The sequence below is a fragment of the Rhinolophus hipposideros genome (assembly GCF_964194185.1).
Source record: "Rhinolophus hipposideros genome assembly, chromosome: 25".
Classification (NCBI taxonomy): domain Eukaryota; kingdom Metazoa; phylum Chordata; class Mammalia; order Chiroptera; family Rhinolophidae; genus Rhinolophus; species Rhinolophus hipposideros.
Window position 1 is genome coordinate 19163738 of NC_138071.1, and position 24615 is coordinate 19188352.

General features: G+C 42.5%; 1 protein-coding gene across 1 annotated transcript in view; it reads left to right on the plus strand.

Moving 5' to 3' along the window:
• Nucleotides 1-15929: 15929 nt before the first annotated feature.
• The window catches only part of CHRM2 (cholinergic receptor muscarinic 2), a 134604-nt gene continuing 125918 nt past the window's right edge, over nucleotides 15930-24615 (plus strand). The window contains exons 1-2 of the mRNA XM_081038163.1: nucleotides 15930-16516; nucleotides 16792-16954. The gene's annotated coding sequence lies outside the window, so the exon portion shown is untranslated. The remainder of the gene's footprint in view (nucleotides 16517-16791; nucleotides 16955-24615) is intronic.

Sequence of the window (24615 nt, forward strand, 5' to 3'; positions counted from 1 at the left end):
TCCCATTGTGTGTTCACCACCCAGAGTAAGTTCTCCTTCCATCACCATATATTTGATCCCCCTTACTCTCATCTCCCGCCCTCCACCCCCCTAAAAGGATAAAGTGACCAGAAATGAGTAAGGTTCAGAAGTATTTTTAGATTGAGTGATCAGGAAAGTAGCTAAGAAGGTGATTTCAGAGCTGAGACCTAGATCACCTAAAATGGCGTCAGAACCTATATGTATATTAGTGAACAATGTAGAAACGATGTACAATTTACATGTAATCATCCTATTTAAAAAAAAAATTCAGTGCATAGCAGGTGGCCTTTGGGAAAATTCTATCAGATATGGTTACCTTTAATTGTGCCAATCTCACTAGCCAGGTACAAGATGCCACTGCACTGTCTCTTAAAGACAGATGGACCACTGAATCCCTGGGTTCATTGTTTTAGGGATGGGATCAGAGTCCTAATTCATTTCAGCTCATTGAAATTACTCCTAGAATGCAAGGCCAATGAATGTCCAGACAACAAAATAGATAGACCTGTTCTAGTTCAGCCACCATTTGTCAATTTTTCATTACCTTATTTAATTGGAACTTGATGAATGAGACTAAGGCAATCTTCTCTGTGAGTCAATTACCTTCACCTAGTTCCATGGCCACTTAACAAATTTATTATCTCAACTAACATTTCAATTTGTTTCACCTCAAAAAATGCTAATTAATGACCAATCACGTACAAAGCACAATGCTAAATGTGACAAGTATGCTTAGATTATCGATATATGTTCCATGTCCCCAAGAAGATTACAAGAGAATTAGAGGAGGTGGTATTTATGAAGCACGAGGCTGACTGTGATAAGTATAATAGAAGCATAGCTACTAATCATCAATTATTAAACATTGCTTTTGAACATGGAGCAGATAAGACAAGTGAACATAAAGCAACCCATCAGCAGAGCTAAAGGAAACTTGAAAAGAGAATGCTTTTGATCAACATTCACAGCAGGTAGAAAATATAACATTTATTAATTTACTTACTCACTTTGTACAGATAACGAGTTCTGTGGATTTTATTATGTATCCTAGAAACTCATAATGTTGACACCCTAACTGCAGAACCTCAAAATATGACCTTTAGTGGAAATAGGTATTTACAAGTTAAAATGAGGTCACCAAGGTGAGCCCCACTCCAATAGGACTGGTGTCCTCATGAAAACGGTAAATTTGAAGGCAGAGTTACCAAATTTGGAGAACTCCATGTAAACATAAAGACAGCTTTTTATAAGCCAAGGACAGCTCCTGGCACAGATCCTTCTCTTGTAGCCCCCAGAAGGAACTAACACTGCCAACACCTTGATTTCAGACTTCTAACTTCCAGAACCATGAGACAGTATTTTCTGTTGTTGAATTCATCCAGTTGGTGGTACTTTGTTTTGGCAGCCCTACAAACTAAGTTAAGACACTACACTTAATACACTAAGTTTGAATATGCTCCCTGCTAATGTCTAAAGGCAGAAAAGACTATTATCAAAATCATTGATTAAACCATACTTTATGTATTTATCTAGCTCACGTGTTCAAGGTTTGGAAAAGGTTAATTTTCAAGATGACTCAAGTTTACTCCCTCAAGTGCCATCATTTTTTTTTCTTTAAAGAAGTAAATCTAAAATGTATGAGTTTTTCAGCCCTTTTGAGGAGTACAGTTAACGTAATTCAATCACAGGACCATCAGAATGACTCAAAAGTATTTAACCAACTTGTAATACAGAAGAGACTTCAAGGGACATTAGGGTGAGAAAAGTCGTGTGTTCTGGCTATGGCCTCCAAGAGCTCTAATTCTTGAGGCTTTGGGACAATTTTTCCTTCCTCCTCCCCCCGCCCCCAAGCCAGGTTTCTAGTCATCCCCCTCCTTATTGTCTGTATGCTTGTTCCTGAATTTTTATAATTGAAGGCAGTTACTCCTGGTTGGGAACTCAAATAACAGTCTGTGAAAGTTCCATATAAAAAAATTTAAAAATCGGATCTGTGTAAGTGAGGGATCCACCCCCCATAAAACGTAATATCTTTTGTTCTTTTTTAAACATCTATTTTTAAAGCAAAGGAGATGTCTGTCTGCTTGTTTGCTTGGAACATACAGATATCTTCCAAGAACTACATTTGGTGGAAGTCTTTCTTCTGATGAAGTTATTACCTTATTTCAGTCCTAAAACCTAAGGCTAGCTGATGTCCTGTTTCCACGGGTGTGTTAATCACCTGCAAAGCTCTGAGTGCACATCACTTCAATCATCACGTGCTTAGAATGAGTCTCTGTTAATACGTACTCAACTTTGGGACAACATGTGGGTACAAGGTAAGTAGCCCATTTTGAAGAACAGCACTGTCCTTCATGCTCTAATTCAAATAATTTGAATGATTTATCTTTGAAGTAAATTCCCTTATGGAGAACTTGTCCTTTAAAATCTTGTCCCTGGACCATGGTGGACAGAACCCAGAATTCCTGACATTCATCTTGGTCCAGCTCTGGTGCCAACCCTGCCTCTTTACCTCCTCTATTTGCTCTGATAATCTTCCATTGGTCCCTCTGGCTTCCAGCTCTCGCTCCTCATTCTACGATCTCCCCCTGGGCAGTCTCAGCCCTGCCCCAGGCTTCAGTTACCACATGGGAGCAAATGGCTCACAAAATTACATATCTAGCTTAGACCTTTATTTGAGTTGATCTGTATTTTCAACTGCCTGTCATCTCTGGTTGGTCTGAAAATTCCTTCAGACTCAGTGTGTCCAACATGAAACCTCCTCTGAGAGTCTTGTTCTCTTCCAGCATTTCCAGTTGGAGTCAGTGTAATCAGTACCTCAGATGGCAGAGTGTCATCCTCAAAAATCTCCTTCTTCCTCCACCATATCCACTCTTCACCAAATTTTATAAAATTGACACCATAGAATACTTCGGAGTTCATCATTGCGTTACTCTGTTTCCACCACCGTGCCCCAGTCAGAGCTGCCATCACATGTCCATTGGGCTTAGGCAAGGGCCATGTCGACCTATCCACATTTGTGCTTGCCTTCCTCCAACCAATTCTCCTCACAGAACATTTTTTAACACATTTGATTATAATCATCTTTCCTCAAACCCACTTAAATCTGCCAATTGCTTCCCATTACTTTGATTATAAAGACAGTGTTCCTAAACATGACTATACTTTCCATGCATGGTTTCTCTCCCCCATACCTGCAGAACCATCTCCACTCAAGAAGTCATCCCATAAATCTCCTCATTTCATTCATACTGGATCCTTTTCAGTTTCTTTTCTGTCTTCCATGCTCTCTCCCACCACTGAAGATCTGACCCGTAGTTCCCTTTCCTAGTAAATATTTTCTTTCATGCTTCACTTGATTAGTTCATTCTTAGTTTCTTTCATGCTTCACTTGATTAGTTCATTCTTATCTCTGAGATGTCAACTCAAGCTTCACTTCCTTAGGCAACCTTTCCTTAGGCAGATTCAAATCCCCCTATTATGTATTTGTAGAGCAACGTGACCTCTGTTCCGTTACATTTACCATAGTTGTCATTTTCCATTGAATTTCTACAATTATTTGCTTAACATTTGTCTCCTCCACTATACTGCAAGTTCTATCTTTGTTTACCATTTTATCCCAAATGGGTTGCCCAGAATCTGGCATATTGTAGCTTCTTAATACATATTTAATAAACAAATGGGTGGGAAATGACCACATTCCAGTGATTCAGAGGGTACCTAAGCACTGCCCCAGGTTTACAATGAAAATTATGAGAAGAACTTGGGCCCAGGGGAAAAGATAGTGGCAAAAGAAAGTAACAGCCCCTGAATAGAATGATTGTATAGGTGAGAAATAAGTTAGGTCTTGGGCTGTATTGTTTGGGTTGGATTTCTAAGACTTAAAATTACTGGCTCAAACATCTACCATGTTTTTCAAAATAAATATTAGTATGTGAAGAAATAGTAATTATTAGGCAAGAAATAGGACAAGGAAAAAAAAACACCTGGCATTGTCCACAGCTGTACTCCATGTCCAAGCTTGTTCAGATTTGTGCAGTGTTTTCTTGGAGCCTGGCTTAGCCTTATATTAGCTATTTCCACTGCCTGAAATATTCTCACCCCAGAACTTCACGTGGATTACCTATTATTATACATCTTGGTCCAGGTCTCATTCAGCTCTCTGATGAAATTTTAGCCCTTACTGTTATGCCTTCCCTGACTACCCTTTTCGTTCAGAATGGGTAATTTTGTGGAGGGAAAGACAAATATTTGTAGCGTAAAATGACAAAGTTTTATTTCACAATCCCACTACACATCCACGGTGGTTAGTCGGAGTCACTCGGGAACCCAGACTGTGGAGCTTTTATCAGCTGCTATATCAGAGGGAATGCATGAGGTTCTCACACTGGTAGTTAAATACTCAGCTTTGGGTCATATTAATGCCATTCACACCACTTAAGTAGAACTAGTCACATGACCCTATCCCACCACAACTGCCACACGACTTTGTGCCTGTAAGGAAGGAGAACTATAAACATTTAAACTAGTCTCTACTTGGTTTTGCATTTTGTAGTAATTATCATTGGTTGGTTATCTACCTACCTACCTATCTGGCTGTTTACTGCCTGCTTTCTCCCACACACGCCTATGAAAACACGATTTTTGTGTTAGTCAACTGTTATCTCTAGCACATAGAACCATGCATGGCTTATAGTAGGCACTAATTTAATATTATCTATTAAGTGAACTGAATGAATAACACCTGGTGGCTTTTTCTAACTATTACCTTCTTTTAATTCAAGTCTGCTAGTAATGCGCTCAGTTTGCCTGTATTCTAAGTCAAGAGCATTGCTGGAATATAAAGATGGATGATAAACAAGGGCATGACATTCAAAGCAGAGTTTGAGCCTTGCACATGGGGAGACATAAGGAAGGGAATACAGACTGAGAAAGTTCCCAGAAGCTGCATGTGGTATGGAGCACAGGGCCAGAAAAAATCTGACGTTTTAGCTCCAACTGGCTTTGTCAAAACTCTGATGAGGAAATTTAATGATGAGACAAGACCCACTCCAAAATGAGGCGACTTTATACCTCCTTCTTAGGTTATGATCAACCCAATCAGTCCCCAAATTTCAGGGATCTTGACAGAGGCTGATATCACAGAATAATTGACCATTAGGGCCTATCCTGATAATCTACTATGAAAGAATGTGTCCTGTTCTCTCTCCAAGGTACTGAATCAAACGTGGTAAATATGGCTGAACTGTCCTAAGTGCTGAACATTGAGTGTCAATAACCTTCTTCCTTAATGCTTTTGCAGCTCTCCCCCTGACTCTACCCCCACGGTAGGTTTTGGGGCACAATACTTGGCACAATTATATTACCACTAACATAAGCACTGGAAAGTTGGACAAGCTAAATTAATGTTAAGCATACAATACCTAAATCACTTTCTATGATACAAGTGGAAACTTGGTATATTAGTTTCCTATGGCTGCTGTAGCAAATTACCATAAACTTTGTAACTTGAAACAATGCAAACTCATTATATAACAATTGGTGGTTCAGAAATCCAGTACAAGTCCCACTGGGGCTGCATTCCTTCTGGAGACGCCAACAGAACATCTGTTTGGCTAACACTGCCCATCTCCTACAGACTGCCTGCATCTTGTCACATAGCCCCTTCCATCTTCAAAGACATCAATGGCCAATCAGGTCCTTTTCACATCCCATGCCTTACATACTGTGTCTTCTGCCCCAGTCACCTACTTTTAAAGACCCTTGGGTTGTGTTGTGCTCAACAGAAGAATGCAGGATAATATCCCTATTGTAAGGTCAGCTGACTAGCAACTTTAATTCCTTTCACCATCTGACTTGGTTTTTTGCCATGTTTGGTAACATAGTCATAATTCCAGGGATTACAATGTGGACATCTCTGGAGAGGAGGCATGATTCTGGCTAATACACTTAGTACATATTAATATTGAAGATTATAAAAATCACCATAAAATTGGCCAATGGAGTATTATGAATAGCTGGATTTCTCAAAATACAACGAATCTTGAGGTACTAAAATATATTTTTTAAACAATCTGGAATCACTTAGGATGGATACATTGCCATTTTTCAGATAAAGAGAGTGAAGCATGGACTTCACTCTCTTTATCTGAAACTACTTCCCCAAGGCCATATGACTTAGAAGAACTAGGATCAGAATCAAGGGCACTTCCTGCTAAGATATTACTGTGGCATTTCATTCAGGAAACCAGGCTATTTTGCAATACATTTCAGAAGAAATCTATCAATGATTAACATTTGTTTTAAATTCATAAAGCCTAAAATAAAAAATGTACAATACTAGAGTAATTCAACAATATAGAATGCGTTCATACATTGATGTTGGCCAAATGATCATTCCTCTCAGTATGTGATTTCAATGCTTCAGGTGACCTAGTTACAAGAGGCTGATGTTCCCAGAGGAGGCCAGGTGTATGTCCACTCAATTCATCGAATTGCTGTAGGGCTCTATGGCATACGGGTTACATCCTTCCTGTGAGAAACTGAGGTTTGTCATTTGCTGGTCTCACCACACAAACGTGTGCACATAAACAGACAAATGTTTGGCGAGTTATTTTTATGTGAGTTGAGATGGTCACTATTAAGGAAAAATATAAACATCAGCCATGATAGAAGCCAACTCAGAGACAGTGAATGGAGACTTGAGATCTACTTCAAAAGAGCCATTCATCTATAAATTTATGTTGTTTGGAATTCTATCATGAAGTGTTATCTATACTAGGGAGTCACTTTTATTCTTTAGGGCTATCTGAAAACTAAATAAATACTCTGCATGTTTATACACAGTCACATAGAAATGCTTTAAAAAATGCTGTCCCTAGCACTGCTGTGCTTTGTAAAACTGGCATTGAACATCCTATTTATAGTTTTAATAAAAACATTTAGATTAATTTTTCTGCTTCACCACAGATCCATTTTGAGAAACACTGTGGCGTGTTGCTTTGGGGCATTGGACTCCGACCCTTGTCCTTAGCAGCTAGATTGCTACACATTTAAATTCTTTCCTCCACTCTGTCACCACATCCTCAGTCTCTCTAGAATAAGTTCTTTCCATCCCTGCCATCAGGTTTATAAAGAGGCTCACAGAGAGAACTGTCACCACACAAGGGAAAACGCGAGCAAAAAGAAAGAAAAGAAAAAAAAAACAAAACAGGAGCTTTTTCCAAGACTGTTCATGTTTTTGCTACTCATTTGCCTAAGGAGCTCCGTGGAATAGGTTTATAAAGTGCATGTGAGGCAGCGAGAACTTTCAGCTTAGCACAAGAGCCATGCTATAGCAGTTCAGCTGAAGAACACAAAACAATGGCTCATTGCCTTTTCCTGACAGTGCTTATTTTAATTTCCCATCCTCCCATGGATGTATTTTGTGGTGGACACGGGGAGCTGGTTCCTAGCTGTCTCTTAAGATCATGAGTGTTGTTTCCATTAGGACATCTAATTTCAGTTGATAAGCGCCTTTTCACAATGTCTTCCCTCCTTCTCTCCTCCCTAATCTTTTTCCATCCACTGCAGTCCTGTTTAGAATGTATTCCTATTTTCCTGCCTTTGTTAGTCTGTTAATTCAATGCTTTCCTTTTATATCACGAGTTACACTCACCAGGGTTACCTCCAGATTAAAACCAAAAGTAATAATCAGAAGTTCTGGAGAGGAGAGAGAATAAGAAATTTTGTCAGTTCTAACATTGCAGAATAAGTCATTGTCGCTAAGCAGTCAGAGTAAAAAGTGTTTTTTAGTGTGTTGGGATTATTTTAATGATATGTAAATAATGCACTTACATTAATATGTGTATTAGTGTTCTGACCCATGGCAATAAGCCCAGTGCCAAAGACAACTCAGATTTTAATATGAATTTAAAATCCCTTCGTGAGAACCATCATCATACTGGTATAATAATAGCCTGAGAAATGTTCCCTATTGTTCAAGTTGTGAACAATTAACCACATCAAAGTAAAGCTGAGGTTGAATATAATACTTCAACAAACCTGACTTGGTGAGTGGGGGAAGGGTCTGCTGTGCAAGCTTACAGCCCGGCTGATTTATCAGAGATGGTATTGGGTTCAAAAGAGGCAGCAGGAGAATGTTTCAGACCATAAAAAATTCATTTTTATGTATATATGTGTCATATATACGTATTAATATATATACATATATAAATATACATATGTGTTATATATATATATATATATATATATATATATATATATATATATATATATTCAAGGAGGAGGAGTCCATATCTAATCTTGCACAGGAGCACTGGGACATAGGGAGTTGAGGTCAAGATTATCTGGTGAATCTCAAATCAATTGGTACAGATACAGGAGTACAGAGTAATAATTGGGTCTGAGAGAATGTGTAAAGCAAAAGGCTTGGAATGAAAGAACATTGATAATTTAGCTGCATTAGAAAGAAAATCCGTTTCTTGTATAAATGCATAGATTCATAGGGAGCTTTTCCTGTATTATTTTACTATCAAGAAAGTACTTACATTCTAAAGGACCAGAAATTCATTTCTAGCGTTAATAGCTATCACTACTCCTAGTTTTAGAATCCAGAGCAAAGCAACTGTTGGGACTTGTATGTATGACTCAGGGCTGGAGAGGCATCTTTGCGTTAGAGGAGAAATTTCACTTTTCTTCATTGAGAGCCATGTAAGTTCAAGGGGTACTTGGCTTAATACTCTATACCAAGAGCTGAGGAGACTAAGAAAGTAAAGAAAAGGAGACACCAGTGATTCCTTCATCTTTCTGGTAAGGATACCCATCTATTCTTTTCTGTTGTGATTTGAGTGAACAAGATTAACGCCCTGCCCCAAACTTTTTCTGTCACCAGCCACGTATTAGCTAATATTCTTCTAAATTGAAATTGTTTTTAATTCAGACAGAAACACCTGCCTGTGGGGAGTTGGAATTGGGCAAGGAGAAAAGAAATCAGTCATTCACGTCACAATTTAATTACATATCCATAGTTAATAATAATTCACATTTTTCAAAATGTTTTTCGCAAATACTTCAATTAATCCTCATCACAACTCTGGGACAGAATCTACATGTTATTTACACACAAGGGACCTGAGTGGTAAAGGGATGAGGCATTTTGTTCAAGGTCACATATCTAATAAGTGGCAAAATTTGAACCTGAACCTTGCTTTGCTGTGGAGAGAGTTTTGGATCCCATCTTTCTCATGTTTTGGCCCTAAAAGCAAGTTTATACTTTAGCACTTTTCCAGCCTCTTCACTCCTAGTATTGTCCAGGTCATCCTGCTTCAGAGATGATGATAAAGAAGCTTTCTAGGAAGCACTGTTCTTCTTAGTTGCTGAGTGGCATAGTCCCACTTTAATCGTGAAAATTCACCTTTCTCCATTTTAATTCTCTCACTCATCGACCTGGGCCAGCTCCAGTGCAAGACATAGAGGAAACTGGGAGCACATTCCCAAGATAAGCCCAGTTTTATTCTGCAAACTGAAAGTATAAACTATGTCTCCAAACAAGTTCCCATCCCTTTAAGTCTGTTCCGTGAACAGGGACTGCCTTCCACTTCCCAATGAGATGACCCTCACCCCCAGTGCCATTCTAGAATTAGAATCAGCTGTAACAGCCATGACCAAGAGTTTTCTTCTCAAGAAATCATGGAAATGTCTATATGCCAGAGATACTGTGTGTGTTTTGGGAGGCAAAATTATACTCAGAGATTGAGATTGTCTTTGCCAGTAATTTATTTAACATAGGTTCACTGTGGGACTTGAAATAATTTCACAAGCCAATAGGAGACAGGATAATGTCTCTTAGGAAGCATAAAAGAAATAACATGCTCCAAAGTAATGATAGATTAATCACACTATTGTTCCAGGCAAGAGGAAATGAAAGGAATAAAACCCAAATTTTGCTGAGGTGTAATTTTACAGGAGTTGGTGCTAGGGAGAGAATACTTAGCCAACTGAAAACTGACTACCAGCTGCCAGTGCACAAGTAAAAGTCCCTTGTTGCTTGAGCATGTTGCTAGGGTGCTGGTGTTGCTAGGGTGCTGGTGTTGCCAGGCAAGATATCCTCCTTCATGGGGCCTCTGCATGTTTTTCACCACTGCTGGTAAAAGAGTCACCTTTAGCCTTTACTGCAACAAAAGCTAATGTCCCAAAGGTCTTTGGAGAGCTATTTAGATCATCAAAAAGTAGCCTGCACCTGACCAAAAGGGTTAACTTTTCAGAGCTTCTTTTGTAAATAACAGTTCAAAATAATATGCCAGAGAGGAATATTTGGGATGGCATGTCCCATCCCCTTCAGTGGTCCTTAATATATGTCTTCAGTTTTAACAGCACCTTCCCAGGGATTACTTTAAATGTTTTAAGTGTTGTTTCATAATCTGCAGCATCTCACACCCAAGATCTAACTCCCAGCTTCTGACTCCCAGCTAGAGTATACCTTGGCTGGCATCTACCTCTGGAATCAGCCCTGCTGGAGAAGTGTCAAGGCCCTTTTCTGAACTCTCACTAGCTTATGAAATCAAAGATTTTTACCACAGGTACCTCACAACAACACTTCGGTTTGTGTTGTTCACGCCATCTGGGTTAGCATCTGGATGGCAGGAAACTTTTCTGACTTTTGTTGTTGCCCTAATGGCTAAGAAAATGTTGAATGATATATGAGTATTTGTTAAAACCTTCTCAATTCAGTTTATAGGCTTTGGAGAAACACTGACCTCTCAAAGATGCACACTGGCATTGTCATCAGGGTCCCCTACGGCAGGAAGCAGAGCAATGGCAGTTTGCTAACAGGACCCTTCCTCAAGAAAGAAACATGTCCAGGAGATTCCTCTCAGGTGGGAGCATCTGAACTCCATATCCTGACATCAGTAAAAGGAGAGGACATTTTATGGGCTGTTTTGAGTGGTTATTAGTAAAGATGTTCAATGATTACCAATACGTGCATATTAAGCACCCTTTTTATGTTAATTCACTTTCTAGGAAAATGTTTGCCATCAGGGATATTGTGATAGGTATGTACGGTTGGGGTTGTCACTTTGTGAGGGGTATAAATATCTAACCACTATGTTTTACACACCTGAAACGAACGAATGAATGAATATCTTGTAGGAATGTAGCACATACGCTGACTTTGCCTGAGGCCTGCTCTCATTCCTGTCTGCAGGGATTTTTAGAATACTGCCCGTGAGATTTTACAAATGAGGCCATTACGCCAAAACCCCGTCACCTTGCTGAGTAAATGAGGAAGAAAGGACGACGTGTCCAGGATACGTTTTATTGGGCACAGTAAATCAAAGAATATGTTAGGGAGTGCTTATTTGTGTACTAGTAGGAAAAAGAGTCTGCTTTTAAGGTGAAATGGTCTACAGGGAGTGGTATTATAGACTCAGTTGAGTCTTGCTTGGCAAAACACAGCCTTCTGCATCACGATGACCTCGGTCACTCTCAAGAAGCAGAGGGCAGATGACATGTAGTGAGGATGCTGTGTCCCATGTTGTGGTGTCTCCTAGGTTGTGTTTTGTTTTTTTTTGAAATGCAGTAGAGTTTCCACCGGTCCCTTGAAAGGCCATTGTAGTCAGCTTAACAACCAGGTAAGTATATGATCTGAGCAATTATCTAAATTCCCAAGAGTAAAGTGATTCGTTAACTCCACATTCTAAAAAAATTCGGTTTCCCTAGAGACAAAAAAGATTTTGAGTAGTCCTAGAGACTGCCCCAAGAGCCATTGATTTAAATAATTTGGGGCCCCAGGCACAGAGAAGAATCCATCACTTTGTATTTGCTGCCATCTTATCTCCATCTGAAATTCCAGCATCTAACTTAAACCGTTAAAGGGGAAGTTTAAGCTGTCTGTCAGAAAACATTCCGAGGTGGATGTGGTTGAAATGTTTCAGTTCTCCCTGTCTTAGAGGTTCACCTCTAAAGAGGAACTCAGCATTACCTCCCCGTAGGAGGAAGCCAAATACATGAAATGCTTCTCTAAGTAAACACACGCTTTTTTTTCCTCCTGCATTCTTACATTCTTAACACTGATTTATTACCATTGCAACTGCTTGACATTTTGCATGGTGTTGTTTCATTCCCCCTCCCCACCCCCCATATTCCCTGTTTGCAAAAGAGCTCTGTGTTTTAAATATGTTAGACTCAGCAGCAGTAAATGCTTTCAGGCTTTGGATAACACCACCACTGCTCGGAGAGGAGGGGTTTAAAACAGCTGTGACGCCAAATTTCAAGAAAAAAGGAAAAGAGAAAAAAAAAACAGCAAAGCATTGTTAGGCTGTCACCAAATATCACTCAGAATCAGTCCCATTTGTATAATGGAATCTCCTGTTGCAGGGTTTTCCTGAAAAAGGAAAGCTTAGGAATTTCTAGAAGAAAAAGGGATAATGTTTTTTTAGCTAAAGAATAGACGCATTTAAATTACTTTCTGGGAAGGTTTGTAGGGAAAATAAATAACTCTAAAAAGAATAGCGTGTCTATTATGCGGCTGTTACTAAGATTTCAAAACAGTGAGAAAGACTGAAAACCCATTTTAGGCAGTGATTGTCATCTAGTGGACGTTTACTTTTAACCCAGGATTTTTTATATTTCAGGTTGAGGTCAAGAAAAAGATAGGTTCCTTTGCTATATGTTGGGGAGGAAAAATTTTCCTCTGACACATAAAGGTTCTCTGGCTGGGCTAATAATCAAATCAATATAAGACAAAATAACAGAAGAAAAACAAATTTAATTTCATACGTATGAGAACCCCACACACATGAGAGGTTCAAAGACAGAATGATAAAATGAGGTATATGTGCCATCTTGAGCCAAAGAATGGGATGGGAGCCTGGGGCTTCAAAGGGGAGGAGAGTAAATTCACAGGATGATAAGAAGAGCAGATGTTCAGTAATTAGATGTTTGCCCTGCCATACAGATAAGTCATAAAAATTTATTTCTTATTATGGGCAAGGCCTGCAATTTAAATTCTTTAAGGGAGACCCCCACAGGGTCTCACTTGACTTCAGCTCAAGATAATCCACGTGCCAAAGTGGTACGTCCTGGGGAGGCCTATTCTGAACCCCTTCGTATATGTCAGATAAATCAGCCTGTCTTTCCCAAATCCCCTACTGATAAATGCTGTGCATCCCTAGTTCAACTCTGAACGGTTTGTGTGAGTGGGAGATGAAGAATGAGGCAAGATATCCTGCCCTTGGCTCATTTTCCCCTAACGGCAAAGTCCTCACCTCCATTTTCTTGGTTCTTTGAAAGCAGACAATTAAGAAAATGTTTGGCCGCAATACCTGGTGGGAAATCACTCGAGCTGAACTTGTCACCCTCTAAATCTACTTGTGATGATAGAGTGCTGATTTGTGCATCTAATTACTGAAGGCTAATTGTGTTGCATTAAAATCAATGTGGCACAGTCGAATACACACCACCTTCCCAGGGATGGGACCCGTCAGTCATTCCCCTTCTCCTCACCTGAGTGGTGACTTTATTTCCAGTCTTACTGAAAAGTGAGCTTTGTCAGACTCAAGAGTTATCCCTTTTAGGCATCTGAGCCTTTCAGCGTATGCCTAAACTAGCTTTATGAAATTGTAGGTAATGAAGTTTGGCTTCACAAGTGGAAATTACTAATTTATTAGTGTTCTTTGAGGTGGAAAATAGGCATGTTAGATAAAGGGAAACCCATAGATGCATTCTACAAAGTCTTTAAAAACACTCTTGAAAATGTTCCACACCATGGGTTACTAATAAATGTAAAAGCTATTTTCCTGGGATGGGGAAGTAGTCTTTTATCTCAGAAAATGGACTGGCTTAAGAGATAAAAATAAAATGTTCAAGATACATGTGATCTTTTCTTGCATAGAAAAAAAACTAGAAGGGGAAAAAAATCGGGTTTCTTGGGGTTAGTGTTATGGTGGACAACATTTAACATGATATTGATGGTTTTCATTGTCAGGTTCACTTCTAAATGTTTTGGTTCAGTAGTTCTGATCCATGACCCAGGAATTTGTGCTTTGAATTCCTGACTGACAGTCTTATAATTATGGCTCATTTGCTATAACCCATGCACTCCTCTGAAAACTTTATATGAATTAACCCTATTATTCCTTATAACAATCCCAGGACATGCTATTATGTTCCTTTTACAGATTAAGTAAGGGGTATAGAGCAGTTAAATTATTTCTCCCAAATCACACACTGAGTGGCACAGCTACAAGAAAACACACACACACAAAGAGTTTTCAGTGACCCAAGAAGAAGAAAATGGACTTCATTGTTTGCTAAAACTGCTGCTTCTATTTGCAGGTCCTCTTGAAAAGGCCATAAGTATACTGATTTCTATTGGACATAAAAGTTCAGTTACTCACTAGCTCAGTTTTATTCAAGGTTAAGAAAATATTTGTTAGCCTTCATTGACTTTTTGCTTTGTTGCTCTTTTAGGAATGTGTATCCCTGTTGGTAATAAGGCATTAATGATGTGAAAGAACAAACTAGCCACAGATCACTGGATTTTCCTCTTCTCTGTTACTGGCCAGGGATCCATTCTCTTTTCTTTTTCTGCTTTGGGGTGTGTGTGTGAGTGTGTGTGTGTGTGTGTGTGTGTGTGTGTGTTCAAAAAGATTCAAGCAACTCCATGGATTTATGGAGACTTAACAGAAATAACGGAGTAAGGAAGGAAAATGTGAATTCATTGTCAAAAGTAGAAGAAATGACAAAATCAGATATTTAGCGTAATGGACCAAATGCTGGGGGAGGCTGAGATCAGGCCTAGACAGAGCTGTCTTGATTGTCTAACGAGTATCTTATCATCTCCCAGTGGTGGTGACGTGGAAGGGGGTGGAGCCTGAAGATAGAGGCACAGCATTATAATGCGTTCTTCCAGGTTGACTTCACTTGAGCAAAATGAAGTTTGTGCCACATCCTGCTGTGTATTAGCTCTGAGTTAACAGAAAGGGCAGAGACTTTGAGCTGCAGCAGTTCCAGTCATCAACGAATTTGTATTGTTCTATAATTAATTCTCTTGAGTGTCAGCTACTACACAGGTGTTTCATGTGTGTGTCTTTCCTTGTCCTCAGATCCGAAGCTTCTAAGGAGCAGAGACAGTGACCTTTGGTATTCTCTGTGCTCTTTGACCCTTAGCAAAGGCCTACGCATTGAGAATTGAGCTGAATTTAACAAATTGGCAATATTAAACCAATGCATCGTTAACCTCCTGCACGTTGTCTGTCTTTGTGATCCAAAAAGAGATGCGTCTGATTTTATGTTATTCAATTTAAGGTTTCCACCGTCTTCATTCGATTGCACAAGGTGGGTGAGAGAAAAATGCAGCCTGTACAATTTATCAATATTGACGTTATCATCTTATACAGATATATTTTCACAAAAGCAAGTCTTGTCCTCAGCTATGCTTTAGAACCATCACTGTGCCTATATTAAATGGATTAGTACCTAAAAATAATGAGTACTCGTTGAAGAAATTTCTCACTAAAATGAAGAAATAAAAAAAAAAAATGTCAGGCTGATCTGAACACAGAAAAAGTTTGCATCAGAGTGTTTTTCATGGAGATCCCAAATTCCATGAAGCACCATAAATACTTTGCGATATAATGCCTATTAGTTGAAGAAAACATGGGCATTGACTGGTATTTAAAATAAGAAAAAATATTCCTCTATTTATCCCTGTCCCAAGGTAATAATCCGTGAATAGTTTAGCACATTTATATGTCTGCAAAGCATAGCAGATTTATCCCAACATTTTCCCACCTGGAAAAACTGGTTTTAAGCATCTCCCACAATTGAAAAGCAACATTATGCCTTTCCTAGTACGTCATGTCACTTTTATAGCAATCACATACTTGCAGGAATGGGACTGGGCGGTCGTGGTGGGAACTGTAAAGGTTCTGATGTGGAAATTGCAGATGGAGAGCTGGGCTCTTGGGTTGGACCTGGAGACGAGCAGAAAGGCGCCGGGAGAAGGAGCTGTCATATTTGCTCAGGAGAACCGCCAAATCAGAGAGCAGAGAAGATTTCATTGGAGGAGCGCCTTCCACAGCAACTAATCCTGTCATATTGCAAGAAAATTGTAAATGTTGTCTCCAGAAATTGTCCGCCCACTGCAGTTAATCGAACATACACACACGAACACAGACCCACTCTCCTGCTGTACCAAAGGCGCCGGGTGCAGAAACCCACTCCAGCGAGCTCACGCGCGCGCACGCACACACGTACACACACACACACAGGCACACACACACACGCACACACGCCAGCCTGCGGGTTGGCCAGAGCCTTCAAACCGCAGATCCCATTAGCAAATAGCCACAGGCGCCGAAGTAGGTGTTGCTCCTACTCTATTTACTACTTTCCCAAGCACTTGGGTGAAGAGATGTATTCCACCCGGCTCTCCAGTCAATTCAGATCTCGGTTCTGTTTTGCTCTTCAGATTCATCGTCTTGGTGAAAACCAGGTTGGAAAGTCCTTGTGGCTTCTTGGGTGGTTTGGTGCGGAGGGCGGGGGCAGCGTCAGTTTCACTTCAGTCTTAAACCGCGCAGGGGGTGCCCGACTCGCCAAGTGGCTGGGACCCGCGTGAGACGCGTGGCTCCGCGGGCGGGCTCTGCTCGGCCGCGCTGCAGCCCCGCAGCTCTCTCGCCCGAGCCTTTGGGTCCGCTCGCTCCCCGCCTCCCCCGCCCCACCCCTCCGGGTGTCTGGGCACCAATAAATCGTTTCCTTTTCTCATGCAAGATCAAGGGAGACAGCAAGCCGGCCGCTGGCTTCGGACGCTGAGCGGTGCGCAGCTTGCACGGGGGCAGGTCAGCCCCGAACCCGCGAAGGGCTCCGCGTTCCTGCCAGCCTGCACCAAGGCAATCGCAGCGCCAAGGGGCAGCTGGAACCAAACCATCGGCAGGTAAGGTGCTCCGCGCTGCCCAGCTCGCGACTTGCGGGCGCCAGGGGCCCGGGCACTTGGGGTCCCCCCCCAATCTCCAGAACCGGGAGAGGAGGGGTGGGGGGTTGGGAAATTGGAGAATGGTCTTCCACAAGTGCACATTCTCAAACGGAAACTTTGGCGCCTGGGGCTTGGGGGGCTGAGGGCAAGGATGGCGGGTCAGGCAGGAAGGGGCAAAGGGGGCTCCGCGCGGGGCAGGGGTGCCTTCCGCGGGTCACCGAGTCCCGCGGGAGGTGGAAGGCAGCCTAGGCGTCCCGCCGGCTGGAGGGAGCGTTGCTCCCCCTTTCAGTCCGCCACCCCTGCACTGTCACCCGACCCCCTCCCTCCTCCTTCCCGAGATGGTGTCATGGAAAAGACAAGAAGAGCGTCGCCCTCTGTCACCCCTCCGCTCCCTTACCGCCGGGAGTCTGGCCACCGCTTCCAGGCGTTGGGGGTGGAGGCCTGGCTCGCCCAGCTCAAGGTACCCCGGTTCCACTCTCTCGTGCTGCGGTCCGTGGACCACGGCCAAGGGGCAGAGGAGATAAGAAGGAGTTAAGGCTCCCAGGACAGATGAGGGGGACCCTCCTGCCACTCCGTCCCATTTCAGCTCCGCGCGTGAGGTGGGCTGTCCGGCCTCAGCGTGGGGACAGCGTCTCAGCCCGGAGTCGGCGAGGTCCCAGACCCTGCCGGGGCTTCGCCGACACCCACCGCAGGCTGTGCCCTGGGCCACCCCGGTGGGGCTCGGGTTGTAGACAGAGGCGGCCGCACTCCCGCGGTCCCTCGCGGTCCGCGACTGCGGACCTGGACGGTCGCTCCTAACTTGTAGCTGTCAGAGCCCGCGCGGGGTAGATCGCGCAGAAATGCCACCTGCACGCTCTGCGGGGAGCCCCGGGGGCACCTCCCACGGGGCAGTGGGAGGCTCGCGAGGGGAACTCTCAGGAGATTCCCCTGAATTGACAGAGAGAGCGGCGCACACACTCTGCCTCAGTTCCCCTCCAGCACCCGCCTTTCTCTGCTCTCCCGCTGGTCTCCGTCCTCTGGGCTGCCTCGAGCCACAACAACGTCCACGGAGGGTCCACTGAGCTCACCAGTCCCAGGTCTTGAGACTAGGGCTGTCGCCAGTGTGCAAAGATCACCTAGGTGGGGAGAGCCGGGCAGAGAGCAGAGAAATAGGGAAACACCTAAGGCATGCAGAGCTGCGCCCCGACCTCTCCCCCCGGCCGCCCCTCGGTGTCCTTCTGTCAGATCAGGGCCCCTGTCTGCCAGCCCGTGTGCGGCCAGCCCATCAAAAGAAGGGCGCCTCCCAGTCTTCAAGCTCCAGAATCCCCCACGTTGACTTTCTATTTCCCTTTCATCTCTTTTCTCTTTAAGGTTTGTTTTGCTTTTCTTGCTCTTTTTCTTAGCGCTGGGTGGCAGTGGGTAGGTGGCAGCCAGCTATGTGGTGTGTCCGTCCCCTAGTACACGCAGCCAGTCACACAAACACGCGTCCCCACGCTCTCCTGCACACCCGCGGCGCTCCAGCCCACAGCCCAGGCTCGGAGACCCCGCGCGCCTGCGGCCTCGGTCACCCTCACGATGTCCCTCGCGGCCTAGGCTCCTTTGAGGACCGGGCCAGAGGTGAACGGGGCCAGCCCTGACTCCAGAGAGAAAGGGGCGGCAGGGAAGCCCTGAGGGAAAGCTGGAATTTGGGTTGGGGGTGTGTTGGGGGTTGCTTCTGGGAGGAATAGGTCCTGGCTGCTCTGTGTCCCACTGTGCGGAGAGTTGAGCAGTCTCTAAGAGGGCGTGGGGCGCTGGCCGCCAAGTCCCCTCAGCCTCACGCCAAAGCCCACCCGCGGGGTGGGGGCTGGCAGCCCCTTTCACAGGCCCAGGGAGGTCCAGATGGCGGGGTCCTGCCATGGACCAGCACCTCACTTCATTCACTCCAGGCCATTCTGCTTTACCGGCTTTGAGAGGGATCTGAAAGTGAAGTCACTCTTAAAACTTCTGATACTCAACCCAGCAAGGGCCACACACTGCATTTTGTTGACAATCGTGTCGGAGTGCATGCAAAGCATATGGCAGGGAGATAAATATATTCTCATTGATAAGCACATAATGGATGGTAATTCTACAGACAAGAAACCACAAACAGGCATGTGTGGGGGTGTATGTGGGGGGGTGTGATCTTTGGAGTGATAACAAGGATACTGATAATGGTAGAAGTAAACCAGTTCTTTTGGCCAAGAGACACTTTCACACTGGGCACTGTACTAGGCTGCTATTCCGGACATGGTGTTTTGAGACTCTTATCAACTGGATGGAAGAATTTTGTGCCAATGATGTCGCGGCTTTGCAGGATTTGGCAGCTGAGGACTCAAAAAGCAATAAGTTAATGCCAGGTGATTTTTTTTTAATTGTTATTACTATTATTAGTAATGTGTTCTGGTTGTGACAGTGCAACAAGGTAAGCAAATTCTCTTGACTCTATATGCTTTACTGAGCTAAACAATTATGCCGGTTAAAACTGAAAAATAAAACTTGACCCTAAAAAGTCATGGGGATTCCAACCAAGTTCACTTAATGCTTTAAAACTGAATAGATGGGTATGGGGAAGAGTCTTGAGACCCAAAATTCAGGATGCTTAGTTTTCCTACAGAGGAAATAAGCCTGTTCGTTTATGTAGGTGTGCCGGAGAGCATTCAGAGGGGGATCAGAGTGAGAAAGTAGGTGGATTTGAAAATCCCTATCATAGTTCAAGTTTTAGAGAACCCAAAGAGCTTGTTTGCAGTTCTCAACTGTCTTCCAAGGGCAAAGCAGGAAGAAACGAGCAGTCAAACATAGGTCAAAGTCCCTTTGGGATGGTCCCCACAGTTTCTCAAGTTTGGGGGCAGAGATTGCTATCTTCACATTAAAACATTGCTTTAATGTGATCCTATTCCCTTCTTTGCTGAGATAACCCTCAAGGTCAGGCAGCTGGATACACATTCAATGGGAATTTTCCAATTCCATTTCCAGGGCAGCCAGCGCCCAGGTTCAAGGGCACAGAAGGGAGAGGCAGCTTCATAGGTGGGAAGCAATCAGCAGTCTCCAGCCTGTTGGGTGGCAGGGAAGGCCGGGAGGGCATGGCACCCACTTCAAGGGAGAAGGGTGGGTGGGCTCCTTAGGGGGGCACATGTCTCTGACCCACAGCAAGGAGCAAAGTTTAAGCAGGTGTAAAAGATGAAGAGGAGGGGACAGTAGAATAAAAGGAAATGAAGAGGGAATGGGAGAAAGAAAAAAAAAAACCCAGGGTAGGAATCTGTGGGTATGCTATTAACAGGCCCCACGAGTGCTGGGTCCAACCTTCAGGACCCATGTCAGTCCTTGTTTAGAGTATGCCTGGGAGAAATTGCCTATCATAATTGTCTAAACTTGACCACTCAAGCCCAGTCTTTTATTTTTCTTTAATTTTTTTAAATCAAAATATAGCTAACATACAATATTATGTGTCAGGGGTACACCATAGTCATTCAACATTTATATACCTAAAGAAGTGATCACCGTGATAAATCCAGCAAGCATCTGACTCTGTACGATGTTATTACCCGTCTCTTAATCTTCTCTTAGTCTTTCTTCCCTTTGGTTACCCAGTTCCCCTGAAGGACTGTTTTTCTTCATTTAAATATATTTTCAGTAGTTGGGCATTTTACGATGCAGACTGTCTGTGATTTTCCTCGGTGGACTCGGTGGATTCCCTGAAAATAAGACCAGGTCTTATATTAAGGTTTGTTCCAAAACATGCATCAGGGCTTATGTTCAGGGGATGCCATCCTGAAAAATCACGCTAGGGCTTATTTTCTGGTTAGGTCTTATTTTCGGGGAAACACGGTATCTATCAAACATTGTCAGTATCCTCCTTATGATAATTAAAACCTGCCTGTCAGTCCCTATCACGTGTCCCCACTTTGTCTACCTTCAGTTCGTTGAGCAGGTGGGGACTTCTTTGATTAAAGGGCATCAGAGTAGGGGTACTGACTGCATACGCCAAAGGTCAGCTGGGTCACGCGGTGGTAGAGGAGATGGTAATTTTAATAGTGTGTATTATGTGTGGGGCAAAGGGAACAGGTCTTTTTTCCTTAGAAATGCATTTTCAAAGAGTGTGTTCTAAGTCCCTGGCACTGTCCTAAGTACCTTATATGTATTGTATCATCAGTTCCGTCAGTACTTTGTCCTGTTTAAGAGAGTGTCTGGCACATCCTAGGAGGTTATTACGTATTTGTTGAATGCATGAATAGGTGAATCAATTTTATCATTGCAACACTCCTATGAAGTAGAAGTCATTTTCTCCATTTTACAAATGAGGAAACCAGAGTTCAGAGGATCAAGTAATGGCCCGAGTTCACCCAGCTAGTCAGTTGCAGCCCCTGGATTCAAACACAAGCCTGTTGGACTCCAGTCCGTCTTTTGCTGTGACTGGCCATGTGAACAGTAGCACTCGTCTGCCCCGTGTTTGGGGCAAACTGGTGTTCAGAGTTCAACAGCGTTCTCTCCATCCTTTTCATTCAACTCTGCATATTCTTGTTGGATCCCCTAGACCCTGAGCGAGGAAGATTCAGTGCCAGCTAGGCTCGTTCTGATGAATCAGTGATCGCCTCTGGCAGAGGGAAACCAGGGCACCGAAATTACCTGGTGTCTTGGCAGGCGCGGTTTCCACCTATCGCTATATTGGGATTTTCTTTGTCCGGTGCAAAAGGATGAAAGCATCCTTTTGATTCTTTCCAATGGAACTTGTAATAAGTGTTCAAGTGGATGAAGAGACCTTGGCAGCCTGGCGCTAAGAACGGAGAACTGGGCACAATCCGACGTCCAGTTTAGCCGCTTGTTGGTTCTGCAGCACTAAATGTGTTCCTCTTCTTTATTCAGATTGCTGGTGCTTAAGGGTCTGTATTTCAATGGCACCTTTTCATTTTAGTTAGAATTTATTATCCACTTTTGCTTTGAAAGGCATAATGTGACTTGGAGAAACTGCTATTAGCAAAATAAGGGTGAGGTAGATTCTGGCTGGTTTGCCTCCTTCCACACTTTGTATATTCTTGTCTTTATTTCATTTCCCTTCCCCCCAACCCCTCCATGTTCAAGCTCCTTCTTTTATACTGTGACCTAAATATACCGTCCTCTTAACTGGTGCCGTTACCATGGTAATGTTTCATGGTAGATAAGGGTACACACTAAAAAATCAGTTTCTTTCATTAGCAATGGAATTCCTTCCCTCTTTCTCCCTCTCCCAAATGCAGGCTTTCATGGAATGATGCCCTCTGGTGTTCAGTAACAGGAAGCGCATTACTTTGGATAGGTCAAGAACATGTTTTTAAAACTTAGAATTTCAATTTCAGCTACAATTTGAAATGGAAAAAAGCAAGACTTTTAATTAGTATATTTTTAAACAGAGATTAGTAGAAGAGATTCATTGCCTGGGCATATTAAGTGCTGTTTGTTAAGTAGAATTCTAGAAAGTTACGGGAAAGGGGGATATGTATACACTTACGTGTTTAACATTGTCGTGAAAATATTTCTGTGGAGACAGAGAGATTCCATTGAGATATCCCTGGAAGAAGAATCTAATGGAAACTTCTATATGTTTAAATCTTTAAAACTTCAAAATGGAATTATTTAGAATAAGAACATTTTTCTTCTATATCCTATAGATTATACATTTTATAGTATATGTTATTAAATATACTACATTATATTATATAGCATATATAATTTGTTGTTTTGTTATGAGAGAAACTTGGAAGTTTTACTCTATATTATTGTATGAATAGTAACATGAGTCTGCCCATTATTGTTTGTCACAAATTACATAACAAATTAGAAGTGAGATTGATACACTATAAACATGTCTTCTTTCTTCCTTGTTCCAAATACTACTGTCACCATCTAATGGTATCACAAGTCAGACGTGTCTCTGAGGCTTGTCTAGCATTCATCCCTGCCTCTCCATCCACAGGTAGTCTAACTGGTTTCTCACCGCCAGTCTTTCCCTAGTACAGTCTGTGCCTCACACTGCCAGACTGACCTTTCTAAGATGCAAATCTGAACATGTCATTCTCTTATGAAAAGTTCTTCACTGTTTCTCAACGGTCTAAGATAACCTCGAAAATCACACCCACAAAAGATCTTCCAAAACGATCAAAGCCTTGTGGCCAAGACCTGTCTATCAGGCGCTTCTTCATTCTCTGACTGCACAAGGAGATAATTCATGTAAATAGCTTAGAGTAATGACTGGTACAGAGTAAATGTTAAATAAATATCAGTCAGTATATTTCTTTTCTCTCTTTATTCTCCTCCTCTTCCTCTTTCTCCCCCTCTTCATCTAATTTACTCTTAGTGTAATACTGATAAGCACTGGTAAACATCACACTTCTACTAGCCATCGACCCAATATCTTCCTGAGAAGATATCTTCATGACTCCAAATTTCACCTGTGCCCTCTCCTATCTGGTGTTCTGTCTACGTTTCTATTACTCATCTAGCTGGTCTGAGCTCATGGCACTCTTCCTCTTGGTCTCTCCCAGCCCTGGAGGAGGAGTTCTTGAGAAGCAGGGGATGACCTTAAATGTGAATGGGGTTCCATTTTGCTGTTACTGTGGCAAAATGGTGATGCACTGTGATAATCCCCAGTAACAGACTGATCTAATACCCCCTCTAGGAACAGGAAAGCCATGATGATTTCTCCTGAAGTTATTGCGCACTATTGGTCATAAAGATAATTCGTCCACTTTAATAAAGCCAGGAAGCTTTCCCTTACCTCCCCAGCTATGCCAAGCCAATAAACAAGATGGAATAATATAGGAAGACGAGCCTATTATTCCTTGATTATTTAATTAACAACTAAGGAGCTCGTTAGAAGGAGTGAGATGGGTAGCTCAAGAATTACCTGAAGGCTCATTTGCCCTACTCTTCATAAAAGCTAAGCATGAAATAATTTGATGGGTAGAAGGAAGAACATAAATTTCACAGTTTCATATTGTTGAACACAGCTGCTTTAGCACTACTACAGAGGGAAGAGGCTTCTACCATCTGACCAGAAGTAAAATAGAATATGATAGCAAAACTCTACTTAATTATGTTCTCTGGAGAGCTTCAAGCCATTTGGTTTCATTTTAGGGAGAAGATAAAGAGCAGCCCTGGGGCCAAAGTGTTTCCCAGGCCTGCTTGCTGTTTTTCTTGCTTCATCCTCAAAATTACTTTTCAGTCAGATTTTATCAGTGGACTGGGCATCCATATCTTCATGTGTAAGGCTAAATATTGCAGACTTTTCTCTCCCTTGAATTTGTCCTGAAGGTGCCATAGCTGCAGGTGATGTAGATTTCATTTCTGTTGTCTCTGTCCAGTGGGTGTCGTTCAAAGGTAAACAAGGAGTCACAATTTTGCTTTTATTTTGAAGTGAGAGTGACTGGATATTTTCCATGACTGGACATTCGCATGACAGGGGAAAATTTCAGAATTTTGGATGAGGTACTCTTTTGTGACGATAGCAATGACAACAGAAACAATGAAATGGCAGCCACTGTTTCTTGAGTGTCTACCAAATTTAGGACCTGTGCCATTTTTGTACTTACATTATTCCTATACCTCATGCCAACATTTTGCGGCTGATGTTTGTTATTTTTTCTCTGTGT